The sequence below is a fragment of the Penaeus monodon genome, chromosome 38, assembly GCF_015228065.2.
Source record: "Penaeus monodon isolate SGIC_2016 chromosome 38, NSTDA_Pmon_1, whole genome shotgun sequence".
Lineage (NCBI taxonomy): Eukaryota > Metazoa > Arthropoda > Malacostraca > Decapoda > Penaeidae > Penaeus > Penaeus monodon.
In genome coordinates, this window is record NC_051423.1 from 27,336,821 (window position 1) to 27,350,215 (window position 13,395).

Below are 13,395 nucleotides of genomic sequence, written 5' to 3' on the forward strand. Positions count from 1 at the left end.
GTATGCGCGCGTGCGTGCGTGAAATTGACCATGGGGAAAACAAATATTCATATATCAGTATTAAGTATGAAGGATATCGAGAACCGGAAAAATATGACTACAGTGGAAGGACTAAGAGGTGGAAGGGAAGGGGGGCGGGGCTCCTCGGTGAAACTGCACCCTGAGTGGGTCGCGTAATTCACGTTTGCTTCCTCCACCTCCCCCTCTCGTCCACCCACCCCCTCCCCTGGCACCTCAGTGCTATGTGACGCATTCCTCCCCATATGGCGTTCAGCTACTTTATGTGCCAACCCCTCCCCACCTCCCCAACTCTTCTCCCAACTACCCCCTCCCCTCTAAGCCTACGCAAACAACAGCTGCGTGTTTTCATGTCGCTGCAGCATGGCTTCCTATGAAGGCTTATATTCGTAAACGATGAAATTTTATGTAATTAAAAGACGCACACGAACACGAACACGCACACGCAAACGCACACGAACATGCACACGCACAAACACACACACACACACACACACACGCACGCGCGCATGTCTGTGTGTGTTTGTGTACATCTGGCCCGCATTCAGTGGCTGCCTCCTTCGATGGGCGCGGAAGGGAGAAAGCGCCGCCGCCGCCGCTCGGCCGCATTTCAATGAGCCTGACAGCTTTCGACGGAGCCGCTTTGGCGTAATGCTTTTAGAATGCCAGCGCAGGGAAGCGGAGAGATCTTCTGAACAAGGCCTCTGACACGGTTCTGGGCTGCTGCTCGTTGGCGGGGCCGTAGTAAGGCGAAGGGTACTTTTGTTTGGGGAAGTTCACGTGCGTGCGCGCGCACACACCCACACACCACATACCACACACCACACACCACACACCACACACACACACACACACACACACACACACACACACACACACACACACACTCACTCTCACTCTCACTCTCACACTCACACTCACACTCACACTCACACTCACACTCACACTCACACTCACACCTCACACTCACCTCACACATCCACTCCTCTCCACTCTCCTCTCCTCTCTCTCTCTCTCTCTCTCTCTCTCTCTCTCTCTCTCTCTCTCTCTCCCCTCCTCCTCTCTCTCACTCTCTCTCACTCTCTCTCACTCTCTCTCACTCTCTCTCCTCTCTCTCTCTCTCTCTCTCTCTCTCTCTCTCTCTCTCTCTCTCTCTCTCTCTCTCTCTCTCTCTCTCTCTCTCTATATATATATATATATATATATATATATATATATATATATATATATATATATATATATATATATATATATATATATGTGTGCATATACATACATACATCATCATCGTGGATTTTCCTACCATAGAGTGTTTTAGCATTCATATGTCTGTATGCATTTATATGTGTGTGGAGGTGGGGTGGAGGGTATATGTGTGTGTGTATATATATAATGCCTGTCTGTCTATGTATTTATATATGTATTTATAGATAAATCGCTTTTTGTGATAGCTTTTAGATCTCACTGAAAACCGACCGGGTATCGAGGGACAGGTGTGTAAAGGAACAGAATGGAGAGGAAGGGAGGGAGAGAGCGAGAGTAAGAGAGAAAGAGACGGAGAAAACGAGAAAGAATGAAAAGTGGCGAGTTATAGAAAAGCGAGAAATAATGAAATAGACTCAAACAGACAATAGAAGCACACATATAGAGAAGAGAGGAGAAAGACCTTGAGGAATCGCTTTTGTGAATGAACGTAAAGGCACTCAGCTGTGACTCCGAAGAGGGGTGGGGAGGTGGGTGGTGGGGGAGGGGGATGACAGGGTGAGGCTGGTGGTGGTGGGGATGAAGGTAGGGTGGGGACAGGGGATTGGGGAGGCATGGTTCATGGTGGAGGGGAAGGGGCGTGGTTAATGGTTGGGGTCATGGGTGAGGGAGGGTGTGGGTGGAGAGGGGATGGAAAGTGGGGTTAAGACGGGGATTGGGGAGATATGGCTAGTGGTGGAGGAAAGTGCGAGAGAGAAGATGATGGTGGGGAGGGGGTAGAAGATGATGGTGGGGAGGGGGTAAGAGTGGGGTTAGGCGAGGGAGAAGGAGACAGGCTTGCTTAATGGCAAGGGAGAGCATACTAAATGGTAGAGTGAGAGGTAGAAGGGAGAGGAGAGGGGATGTCACTGACAGGGGAGGCTCAGCTGATGATGATGGATGACTATGATGGCTGTTGGTAGTGATGATAACTCTTTTGTGTCTCGTTAGACTTCATCACTCGAATATTCATTGATTCGTGATGGTGAGAAGCGATCGCATATTGTGTCTTTCTTGTAAATTGGAAGAAGGGAAGGCAAGGCAGAGGGAAAGAAAGAAAGAAAGAAAAAAAAAAAAAACGATGAAAAACGACAAAAAGTTGCGAGGCGGAGAAACTCTCCCGGAAGTTCGACCGGGATGGATGTGGCACAGAGGAAAGAAAGTTAAGGCAAGGTGACCCTCCCTTCCTCCCCCTTGCCAACTCCATCATCATCCCTTTTTCTATTTCCCCTTCCTCTTCCCCTTCCTCCCTCCCCTCTTTCTTCCCTTGCTTCCATTCTCCGTCCCTCCCCCCTCCCTCCGCCCTTCCTCTCCTCTCCTCTCCTCTCTCTCTCTCTCTCTCTCTCTCTCTCTCTCTCTCTCTCTCTCTCTCTCTCTCTCCCCCTCTCTCTCTCTCTCTCCCTCCCTCTCCATTCTCTCCCTCTCCATTCTCTCCCTCTCCCTCCCTTCTGCCCTCCTTCCCTCCTTCCCTCCTTCTCTCCCTCTCTCAGATGCTCGACTTTGAGAGTGGCGGCTGGCGGAGACTTCGATGCCGATAGATAGGGATCGTGATTATATTTGTGTGTGTGTGTGTGTGTGTGTGTGTGAGAGAGAGAGAGAGAGAGAGAGAGAGAGAGAGAGAGAGAGAGAGAGAGAGAGAGAGAGAGGAGAGAGAGAGAGAGAGAGAGAGAGAGAGAGAGAGAGAGAGAGGAGAGAGAGAGAGAGAGAGAGAGAGAGAGAGAGAGAGAGATGAGAGGGAAGAGGAGAGAGAGAGAGAGAGTTGAGAGGAGAAGAGAGAGAGAGAGAGAGAGATGGAGAGAGAGAGAGAGAGAGAGATGGAGGGAGGAGAAAGAGAGAGGAAGAGAGAGAGAGAGAGAGAGAGAGAGAGAGAGAGAGAGAGAGAGAGAGAGAGAAAGCCAACAAAAAGAAGTAGAAGAAGAAGAAGAAGAAGAAAAAAAGACAGCGCGTATCTTTTGTTCGTCGTATCCGCTTTTGGAGTTAATTTTGTTGTTTAGAGAAGAGGAGAGCGCACATTTCACCCCCTAGAAGCCGCGGAACAATGCCACGGGGAGGAGAAAGGTCGGGAGGGAGAAGCAGGGAGGGAGGAGAGAGGCGGGGGCAGGAGGGGAGGCAAGAGACGGGAGGGAGCGGAGGGAAGGGAGATGCAGGGAGGGAGGGGAGGGAAGAGGCAGGAAGGAAGGGGAGGAGGGAGAGGATGGGAGGAAGGGGAGGGTAGGGGAGAGCGGGAGGGAGGTGAGGGAAGGAAAAATCAAGCATAAAGGGGAGGGGAGAGAAGAGGGGAGACAGGAAGGAATGGGATTGAAGAGGAGAGACGAGAAGAGAAGAGGTAGGGAGGGAGGGAGCGGAGGGAGATGCAGGCAGGCAGAGGGGAGGGGAGGGGCAAAAAGGGACACAGGAGGGAAGGGGAGGAGGGGAAAGGCAGGGAGGGAGGGAATGAGGTGCGATGAAGGAAGGGAGGGGAGGCAGGAGGAGGGGTGTCGCTGGATGGCTGGGAAGGAGCATTGTGTTGTTTCTCGCTGCTTGTGTCCCAAGATATGACGCAATTGCGCCTTGCCCAATCGTCTGCTTGCTTGCTTCCCGAATTTCTTCCCAGCTGATCGGGCAAGGCGCCAGGCACGGTCGAGGGAGGGGAGGGAGTGGGAGAGAAAGGGAAGGGGGAGGGGCAGGGAGTGGGAGAAAAGGGGGAGGGGGAGGGGGAGGGTAAAGACACCCAGTTGCATTTGCACATTATTATTTTATCTGCGGAAGGGAGGGTGATGGACGCAGCCCCGGATTTTGGTGTTCAGTGCCAGGCAAGGGGAGCTGCCTTCGGGGAGTGAGGAAAGGGATAAGGTGGGAGCGGGGAGGGTTTAGCCCGAGGGGGGGGGGAGGGGCAGGGGAACTCTCTTTGCTTTCCTTCATTTCTGTTACATGTTGGCAGCTGTTTTTATTTTTAGTTTCAATTAAAGGAGTTGTGTGTGGTAGTTCGATATTGCTGTTTTCTACCAAATTGTGAATGGGTTGAGGGGTGGGGACAAAAAGTGGGGGGTAGGGGGAACAGTCCTGGCTTATCTTTGACGTAGCCCGAATCCTTGTTCTTGGCTACACGCACGAAATAGCCCATTCATCATCCATAAAGTAGCCCTCTTGGGTAGCCCTCTAATTTCAGGTTTGCGCGCTTCGGATTTCGCTCGGCGGGAAACGAGAGCATAACGAGTGAAGAAGGCTCGGAATAGTGAATGAAGACCAGAATAATAGCGATTAAAGGGTGAGAGCATGACAAATAAAAAAGACCGAAAGAGTAATGTAGGAGGAAGACCGGAATGTTAGTGAATGAAGGCTGAAAGAATGGCTAAAAAAAGAAGAAAAAAAAAACGGAGGAATGAATGAATGAAGAAGACCGAAAGAATACGAAAGAAAAAGAATAAGAAGACCGGAAGCATAAAAGTGATTAGGCAGACGCGAGTGTCATAAAATTCGAATTAAGACGTAATTAAGAAAAAAATTGGGGCATTGATTTTTTTTTCGAAAGTAACATCGAGCGACGACTTCGATTTCCGCGTTTTGAGATCCGGATGTCGCTGGGGATGGAGGGTAAGGAAGCGGGGAAGGAGAGAGACAGGGAAGGAGGGAAGGAAGGAAGGAGCGAGCGAACGGGTGTAGGAAGAGATGGAGAGGGAGAAGAGAGGGAGGATTCGGTTCAGAAGGAAGGGAGGGAGGGAAGGTGGGAGGGAGGAAGGAAAGGAGGAAGGAAGGAAGCCCTTGTGGGAGGCTGCAGTGAAGTTCCGTCATAATCGCCCCGACCGCAGGAGGAAATTATGGGGAAAGTGGGCCCGGGTTTTCTTAATTATCGAGCCCGGGAAGCGAGTCGCAGAAGCGCAGTCGCGGTGCCTCTTGCAGGAGAAATTGCCATCACGTGAGGCTGATATATGTATGCAAAGCGACCGCAAGAGTAATAGTAATAAAAAACAGACGTATTTTGAGAGATGGAGATACTTAAGAGACACTTACGAGCCACGCAATGATACTTTTTGACTTAATAAAGACAACTTTTTACTCAGTATAGGGAACGGCCGGTAGTAAACACAAGAGCGCCATTCACAGCGTAGAAAGTCGGGGTTGTTGTCTTGTTTGGTAGTTAAAGGTCGTCACACGATACCCAATACCCATATACCCACTACCCACCCGGCCCGGCGTGCCCCTTCCCCCTTCCCTTGGCTCCTGTCGTTGCTAATGGTAGTTTCTCGTGATATGCCCCCCACCCCCTCCTGCCCCCGGTAGTTTGGGTCCCCTTGTTGCATCACGCGAGGGGGGAGGGGGCAGCAAGATAGGGTTAGGGGCGTGGAGGTGGAAGGAAGAACTGAAAGCCCAGGAGAAAGGAGAGATGAAGAGGTGTTTGGGATAAAGAGGAGAGCTTGGAACTGGGGAGAAGAGGGAATGAACAGTGAGGATCGAAAGAATGTGGATGATTGGAAGGAAGAGTATGAGGGCTGGAGAGAGAGGGAAAAAAATAAGTAGAAGGTACTAAGAAAGAGAACACATGAGATGGGAAGAAAAAAAAGATGCAGAGAAGGGAGAGAGCCGAGTCGTCCGAGTGAGCGTAAGCCTGCATCCATCTGTCACTTGTTCGGAACGCTGGGTTGTGGCTTCGAAAACAAGAGGCGCGGGTGTGACGCAACGCGGACCACGGCGTCAACGTTCCCTTTGCCTCGTCAGGGAATCAGGAACAGGAAGGAGACGATATTTTTGTTGAGCGTTGTGACCCATTTGTTTATTTATTACTATTCATTTATTTCTGGAGGATTCCTTGCGATCCCTTATTTTTTGTTTGTTTTTATTTTTTTAGGATTTATTTATTCGTTACGTATATTTTTTGCGTATGTAATTACTTGTTTATTTATTTACTTATTTATTTATTAGTTCATTTCTTTAAGATTTATTTGTATATGATACCAATATCAATATCACGGAGTGATTATTTTTATATATAATAATTTATCTATTATTAGGATATTATAATATTTATTTTATGTATGGATCTAAATTTTTTGCTTTTCTCACGGTTGGTCGGCGGAAGAAAGGTAGGAAGGAGTGGAGAAAGAAGGAAGGAAAGAAAGAAGCAGAGAAAAAGACAGGAAGAAATGATGACAAGCAAAAATAGGAAAGAAAAACTAAAATAAAGACGAAGGAAAGCAAAATAAAAAGACAGAAAGAAAAGAAGGTAAATAAAGAAAGAAGGAAGCAAGAAATAAAAAAAGTAATATCAGAGGAAGAAAGTAGGAGGAAGAAAGGGGGAAAGAAAGAAGAGAGGAATGCAGGAAGGCGAAATTAATTGGCCGTTTTCACTCAAATCTTAAGGTCCAAGAGACTTTCGCCACATAGTGCTGGATTAGAGAGAGAGAGAGAGAGAGAGAGAAAGAGAGACAGAGAGAGAGAAAGAGAATGGGAAAGAGAAAGAGAGAGGGAGAGAGAGAAAGAGAGACAGACTGACAGACAGACAAACAGACAAAGACAGAAACAGAGGCAGAGAAAGAGAAAAAAGCGAACGATCGGGGAAGGTAGATGGAGACCACCAACGAGTAAGAGCGACGGACGACGCGCGCGAAGAGACCGCCGGACACGCGCCAGCCAGAAGGCGACGGCGGCGACGCATTTCCAGATTTATGGCAACACATTTCCGGATTGCGAAACCTGGCCCGGGAGGGAGAAGGGAAAGGGAGAGGGTGAGGGAGGGAGAAGGGAAAGGGAGAAGGTAAGGGAGGGAAAGGGTGAGGGAGAGAGGGAAGGAGAAGGGAAAGGGAGAGGGAGGGAGGGAAGGAGGAAAGGGAGAGGGTGAGGAAGAAGGGGAAGAAAGTAAAGAGGGAGAGGGGGAGGGGAAGAGAGACAGGAAGTAGGAGAGGGAGAAGGGAAGGGAAGGGGAGAAGAAGAAGGGGAGGGAGGGGGAGAAGGAGAGAGAGAGAGCTCGGGGGAGGAGAGGAAGGGAGAAGGGGAGAGAGTGAAAGAAGGGGGAAAGAGAAGGAAGAAAGGAGAGGGAGACGGAGAGGGGAGGAAAGAGGAAGGATAGAGGGAGAATTTCAAGGATAATAAAGAAAGGAGATGCAGGGAAGGAAAAGGACGGGGAGAGGGAAAAGGAAAGGAAGCAGAAGAATAAAGTAGGAAGAATAGGGGACGAGACGGACTCTTAGGCAGGGCCAGAGGTCGACACAGAAGCAGGAGAGAGAAACAGAAACAGCAACAGAAGGAGACATAAAAGTGAAAGAAAACGAGGAAGAAAGAGAAAAAGGAGAGATATTTCCCGGTGGCGCAATTTTGCCGGGCGTTTGGGAAGGAAAGACAAGCGAGTGCCAGGCCCGCCCGTCCGGCCGCCCGCCCGCCCGCCCCCCCGCCCGTCGGTGCGTCGGCGTCAGTCCGGGAGAAAGTCCACTGGCCACTCCCCCCCCTTCCTAGCATAACTTTTTTGGGGGTTTTATTTTTAGTTTTTATTTATTTATTTATTTTTTTGTCCGTTGGCGTGTATGTCCGCTTCTATCTCTGTTTGCGTTTGTTCGTCTGGGTTCTTTATCTTCGTGGTTTGTCTAAAGCAGCATGTGTGTATATTAACGTTTCTGTTTGTTTACATGTTAATTGGTGTGTCTGTATGCTTAACATCTTTCTGTTTGTATGTTTGATGATTTGTCTGTATGCTTTTAATTTGCCTGTATGTTATAAGGTCTGTTATATGAGTTATAAGGTCTGTTATATGTTATATGATTGTTGACAGACCTCTATGCTTGTTAATTTAGGTATGTTCATGTTTGCCATTATATCGGTATGTATATACTTGTCTCTATGTTAGTTTGCTTGATTGTATTTTACGTCAGTTAGTTCATCTGTATCCATCTGCATTGCACTGGCGAAGAGGATGGGGTATGGGGGAGGGGGAGGGAGGGGGGTAAGGGGGTCGGGGCTTCCTGGTGATTGACGAAGTGGATAATCAAGAAAGAGAATTAAGGAGGTGATTAAGATCGGCGCGATAACATTAGGTGACGTTTAATGGCTGTGACGATGACGATCGGAGCGGGTTCTCGGGCCTCCGCCTCTTCTCCTTTCTTTTAAATTCTGGTCTTGTTCTTTCTCCTCCTCTTCGTCTTCTTATTATTTTACTTCTTCTTATTTTACTTCTTCCTTTTCTTCTTCTTCTTCATCTTCTTCTTCGTTTTCGTTATCATTTTTATCTTTTTCTTTTTATTTTGTTTTCTTCTTTTTCTTCTCCTTCTTCATCATCATCTTCTTCTTCTTCTTCCTCCTCGAGGAGGGTGAGGTGGTGGAGGAGGACCGGAGAAAGGGCTTATTACTTCACTTTAATTGGCGACCCCCTCCCCTTCCCACACCCCCTCCCTTTCCCCCCACATCCTCCCCTCCTCGTCACCTGTCCCTCTACTATACCCCCTTCCCCCCCCTTCCCTTCCCTTCCTCTTCCCTTTCCTCTTCATTTTTTTTACTCTTCCCCTTCCCCTTTCCCCTTCTCTTCCCTCCCCCTCCTCTTCTCCTTTTTTCTTCCCCCTTACCCTCCCCTCCCCTCCCCCCACCGTTCCCTTGGATCGCGTGACCAACCAGAAGTCCATCAGTTTGAAATGCTTGTAAAAGTAGTTCGGTTTGAGTGTCAAGCGGAAGGGGTGGGGGTGGGGGGATGGTGGAGGGGAGGCGGTGAGGGGTTTTAGACATGGATGTAAGGAGGGGTCAACGGACCGTGTGCTCTCTCTCTCTCTCTCTCTCTCTCTCTCTCTCTCTCTCTCTCTCTCTCTCTCTCTCTCTCTCTCTCTCTCTCTCTCTCTCTCTCTCTCTCTCTCTCTCTCTCTCTCTCTCTCTCTCTCTCTTTCTCTCTTTCCTGCATCTGTATCGAAAGAAAGAGAGGGTGACAATGAAGAGAAAAATAAAGGAAAAGGAAAAATTTAAAAAAACATAAAAATAGATAGACGGAAAAAAACAGATCAATACAAGAAAGAAAAAAACGGAAAAGAAGATAAAGGAAAGAATGAAAGAAAAAAAGAAAAGAAAAGAAAAAAAACGAAATCGAAAGCAATCCAGAGTGGGTTTCTTGCTCTTCTCTCATTGCAGCTGCAGGCGACACAGGTAATTGTTCATAGTTCGTCTATGTTAGGGATAGTCGAGAAAGGAAACTGTTTTTTTTTTTTGATATATGGAATTAATTGTATTATGTGTGCTGGGATTCTTTGATTCTTGTAAATATTTGTATTTGTGCAATTGTTTGAGTTTTTCTCTTGTTTATATGTAGGGATGTTTGATTTGTGGGTGTCTGGAAGCCCAAAGTTTCGAGGATAGGATTAAAGTTTACTGTAGAGGGTTGTAGAGGTGGGTTGGTGGGTTGCAATAGGTTGGGCTGGTGGCGTGGGCTGGAATTGGTTAGGTTTACAGGGAAAACAGCGGATTTACGTGGATATGGCATAGGATGGGCTTGCGGAAGGGCGTGGAATGGGGTGGGCGTGGGAAGAAGGGGGGGAGGATGCCTTCAGCATGAGTCATGTATAGAGAGGAGGAGAGAGTTCTAAGCTTCACTGTTTTTTTTTTTTATCAGTTCTAACTTTAGAAACCATTGCCTTATTAACTGCCTCCATTTGATTTCTTTCTCCGATGTTACCGTTCTTCGTTCGCCACTCATGTGTTTCAAAAAAAAAAAAAAAATCGTTGTTTATTTAGAAATAGGATCGTTCTTTCCTACTATAATCTTTTTTTCATCTTTCCCTCGTCCATTCTTCCATATCAGAGTCTAATCAGTTTAATTTCTCAATCAATTCCAGGTACGTGTGCGTCGCAAACCCTCTTTCCGTCGTGGCGATCAAAAGGTAGGCGACTCGCTTTTTAAGTGTTTCTTTTCGCTTATTGTTATCGTGTTTTATCGCCTTCCTCGCGCGCTATCGGACGGAAGAAAGCGCGGCCGTGACGCCTAGTGACGTCATTGGGTGGTTCGGTGCGATGTTGGGAGTGACGTCACAGGAGACTTTGGGAAAACTGAACCAAAGTACAGCAGTAAGAGGAATGAAAATATTTTTTTCTTCAAAACATCACCGCTATCATTGTCATTAGTAACGCACTTCCAGCAAAAGAGTCATTATTGACTTCATCTTTATCGTTATCAGCAGCAGCAGTAACAGTAAAATCCATACTATCAGAAATCAACTTCATCATAACCAAAGCAGCATCACCAGGACCCCCCCCCCCAGCTCTATAGCAACACCACCTTCACTACTACTGTCATTGCTACCATCATCGCCACCACCATTACCACTACTATCATAATTATCGCCATTAATACCATCATCACCACTACCACCACCATCACCCCCCCCCCGCCCTCCCATGCTCGGCCGCCCACATAGTCGGTTTCGCTTTTATTCACTTTATTCATACCGGTGAGGCACGCCCACGCCCACACACGAGGCGGGGTGACGGCGGGGGAGGAAAGCCTTATTGCACCTGACTGCTGATGCTTGGGCGCGTGTGCATGTATGTAGGTATGTTTGCATGCATATATGTGAGTGTGAATGCATGTGTGTATATGTATGTATGGATATATATATATATATGGATATATATATATGGATATATATATATATATATATATATATATATATATATATATATATATATATATATATATATATATATATATATATATAGGCATACATGTACGTATGTATGGATGGATGGATTGGATGTATGTGCGTGTATATGCGGGAGGAAGGGCGCAAGCGTCGTGGAGACAGTAGTCTTGGCTTGACACTTGGCTAGACGCCCGACTAGACGGTGTGGGCTTGAGCAAGGCCTGGCTTGGAGGAGATTGAAAGATTGAGGAGGTATGTTTATGTGTATGTTTGTGTTTACGCACACACACACACACACACACACACACGTTTGTGTATGTGTGTGCGTGCGCGTGCGCAGTGCGCAGTGCACCCATGCACGCATGCATATTCACACCCAAAGTCCATATAAGTACTGATCCCCCTCCTCACCCACACTTGTTTGTATAAATATATGTACATTTACGCACGTATGCATTTGTGTTTGTTCATGCACCTACGAGTTTTTGTTTGTCTGCGTTTGCATGCGTGCAAGCGCTTGTCCATAGTTGTGCATGCGAGCGTGGACGGCGGCGTGCATGTTCATGTGCGAGTTGTCACTCCCAGGCTGCGCGTCCACATTCCTGCGCCATTTTTTGCGGTTCTGGCGTGCTTTCTCTCCTGCTGTTTGTTGTCGCCCGCTCCTCGTGCATTCTTCGTCTCTTTTTTCCTGTTTATTCGGTTCTCGCGTCTCCTTCGGTCGGTTGCTCATCGGATTTCCCCATTCCTTGTGCGTCTTGGCCGTTTGGGTGAATGCACTGTTATCTCTCTGTATATCTATCTATCTATCTATTTATCTGTGTGTGTGTGTGTGTGTGTGTGTGTGTGTGTGTGTGTGTGTGTGTGTGTGTGTGTGTGTGTGTGTGTGTGTGGTGTGTGTGGTGTGTGTGGTGTGTGTGTGTGTGTGTGTGTGTGTGTGTGTGTGTGTGTGTGTGTGTGTGTGTGTGTGTGTGTGTGTGTGTGTGTGTGAGCTTATGTGCGTTTAGGTATGTGAGCGTATTCATTTTCATATTTATTCTTTTAGTTACATATTCGCATAGCTATTATACTATTTGACTTTCTGTTTTTTCTCATAACATTTTTCTGACTCCCTCTTGTCTCTTCGCATTCTTTCTCTCACTTGTTTTCCCTTTTCGTTCATCGGTGACGGCACTGACTGGAATTCGCCTATTTGTCTTTCTTTTTTTACTATTTATTACCTGAGAGGGAGAAGGAGAGGGAGGGGGAGAGGGAGAAGGAGAAGGAGAAGGAGAGGGAGAGGGAGAAGGAGAGGAAGAGGAAGAGGAAGGGGGAGAGGGAGAGGGAAGGAGAAGGAGAGAGAGAGAGAGAGAGAGAGAGAGAATTTTTTTCATAGATTTTCTTGTTATGATTATTAATTTTACTTTATCATGCATTTACCTGTGTCGCTGGCTTTCTTTTATTTTTTTTCTCCAATTTTCTGTTTTCTCACACTTTCTCTCTTTGCTTTGTCATGTCATTTGTCATTTTTCTATTTTTTTTCTTTCGCTTAATCAGATATGATGCTCCTCTGGAATGTGTGTTTTTATTGCTTTTAAAATTTCTTTCTTTCTCCTCTCTCTCTCTTTCTCTCTCTCTCTCTCTCTCTCTCTCTCTCTCTCTCTCTCTCTCTCTCTCTATATATATATATATATATATATATATATATATATATATATATATATATATATCTTTCTCTCAGTTTCCTCCTCTTTCCCTCACTTTTACTTTCCCATTCATACTCCCTTTCTTAAATTTTTTTCTGTCTCTTACACTTTCACATTTTGTCTTTCCTTTCGTTCTATTTCGGTCCCTCCCTCTCCCATTCCCTCTTTTTCTCCCCCTGTCTTTCTCACCCTCTCCCTCTCTGTCTTTTTCTCCTTGTCTTTCCCATCCTTCCCCCCCCCCTCTCTCTCTCTCTCTCTCTCTCTCTCTCTCTCTCTCTCTCTCTCTCTCTCTCTCTCTCTCTCTCTCTCTCTCTCTCTCTCTCTCTGTCACACTCTCTCGGCGACTTTTCCTTTCGCTTTCTACAGCAGTTCACATTTTTTTTTTCATTTTCACTTGGTACCAGTCATGTTAAACTTTCTCTGTAACTGATTTTATTTTGCCCCCCCCCCCCTCCTCCAGTGTCATCCCTTTAGCGCCGGCACCTTCGTGTTGCAGTGCCAGCGCCGTGTCGCCTCCCTTGCATCACTCGCTTTTCGTATCACTCGTGACTCAGTGTTGCGAACACCTGGTTTTTGGTTTGATTCATTGTTGGTTACGCTCGTTTTTGGTGTGATTGGCTGTTTGTAAAGCTTGTTTATGGTATGACTCGCTGTTGGTAACGCTCGTTTATGGTAGGATTCGTTGGTAACGTTCGGTTTTGGTATGACTCGTTAGTAACACAGTTTAGTATGGCATGTTGGTAACGCTCGTTTTGGCATCACTCGTAGATGGTATGACTTCTTGTTGGTGACACTCGATTTAGGTATTGCTCGTTTTAGTATCCCTCGGCATGGTCACAGGGTTGTTTACAGACTCAGCGTCATACTCTACC

At 46.9% G+C, this 13,395-nt stretch overlaps 1 protein-coding gene across 1 annotated transcript in view; it reads right to left on the reverse strand.

Moving 5' to 3' along the window:
* Nucleotides 1-13,395, reverse strand: part of LOC119596998 (titin-like) — a 35,749-nt gene that overhangs the window by 5,940 nt on the left and 16,414 nt on the right. The window lies entirely within an intron of this gene.